Here is a 1,564-nt window from a genome sequence, read left to right as displayed (position 1 = left end):
TGTTTTAGTTTGCTTTCCTATCTGTAATTTTGAAGGACCAAAATGGAATGCTTCTGCCATTATCATTTATGTCTTCCTTAACACTACACAATCATATGAATGCAGAGGATGAAGAAGCATCTTTTAAAAGCCTTAGGATATTGTGTATGATGACCTCAATATTCACTTTCAGCCATACTGGGAAAAGTCACTTTCATGGAGCGCCACCTAATAGTGAATGTATTAGTCCATAAAGTGTCTGGCATGTATGCGCCTATGTGAATTATTTTCAAGTAACACACACACACACGCACGCACACACACACACACACACGCACACACACACAGCATGCACATCTCCCACATACACATTATTCAAGATGAAACTGCACTCTAATCACTCATCCTAATTCTACTGCCATTTTAACTCTTAAAAATCAATATCTCCTATGTTAGTAGACATAAACATAATTTAAATATTTAAGAAGAGAAAACCCTCTGGAAAACCAATGAACAATGAGACCACCATAAATAAGAAATGTCTAGCAGTTCTAGTCTAACTACATTGTCAATTACACTTCAAGCTGGATATTTGAAGATGAACTTGAATATAAATTATAAACAAACCCTCATCTTCACTTAAAGTTGTTTTAAGTTCTTTGAGTTTCTGACTTATTTTCGCCGGTTACCTGTTCAGATTCTCCCCTGTTGGGATTCCAGACTGGAAAGTTGGAAGTCTCAGGAAATGTTTGTTTTCATGAGTTTTTTTTAGTTCTACAATTTTACAGATCCAATGACACAATCTTCTAACTTTTAGTCACTCATCCAAATGAAAGCTCCATAGGTAGAATGCTCGCGTTTTGAACTGCTAATAGAAAATAATGCAGTGTCCCTCAGGATATGCTAAACAAGGTTTTTGAAGTATTTTATTTTATAGCACTTTAGTCTTTTCAACTAGATTTTTCAGTGACACAATGGTGTAAATGCTATATTTGCCATAATTTATTGGTGGCTCTTGTGTTAAATGCAGTTTTAAATATTGTTCTAAATTGTTTGTTTTCCCAATGACGATGATGAAATGTTCTATAGAATTTGTAAAACGTGTTGATTATGTTGAAATTGTGTAATTTTCATTTCATTTGGTGAGACTATTTTGTAGGTATTAGTTCTAAATGTGTATTTGTATGAGTCAAAAGTATGTGCTTGTATGTGGTATGTGTGTGTGAGCATATTATATCTTTAAAAAAAATCAAACTTATCCTAAAGAAAAAGGGCACATCATGACCAGCCTTAATTCATTGCCATTTTTTGTTTTGCAATTTGGGATTAAAATGTAAAGTAAAATTGTATCTTTGTTACAAATGGCATTTAAAAAAATCATATGAGGAATCTGCTTTAGGACTTAATCTGAGTTCCCACAAACCATAAACAATAGTTCAGCTTGTGGGACATCCATCCCATGCTTCTCAAAAGTGTCAAATGTCAATTTATTAAATTCATTATCATACAAGAAGACTAAATTCACATTTGTTTCCACCAGCAACGGAACCAGTTCACCTCTAAAGCTGTTCTTCCAAACTTAGAA

This window comes from Pteropus alecto, unplaced genomic scaffold (assembly GCF_000325575.1).
Source record: "Pteropus alecto unplaced genomic scaffold, ASM32557v1 scaffold338, whole genome shotgun sequence".
Lineage (NCBI taxonomy): Eukaryota > Metazoa > Chordata > Mammalia > Chiroptera > Pteropodidae > Pteropus > Pteropus alecto.
This window is presented reverse-complemented; position numbering follows the sequence as displayed.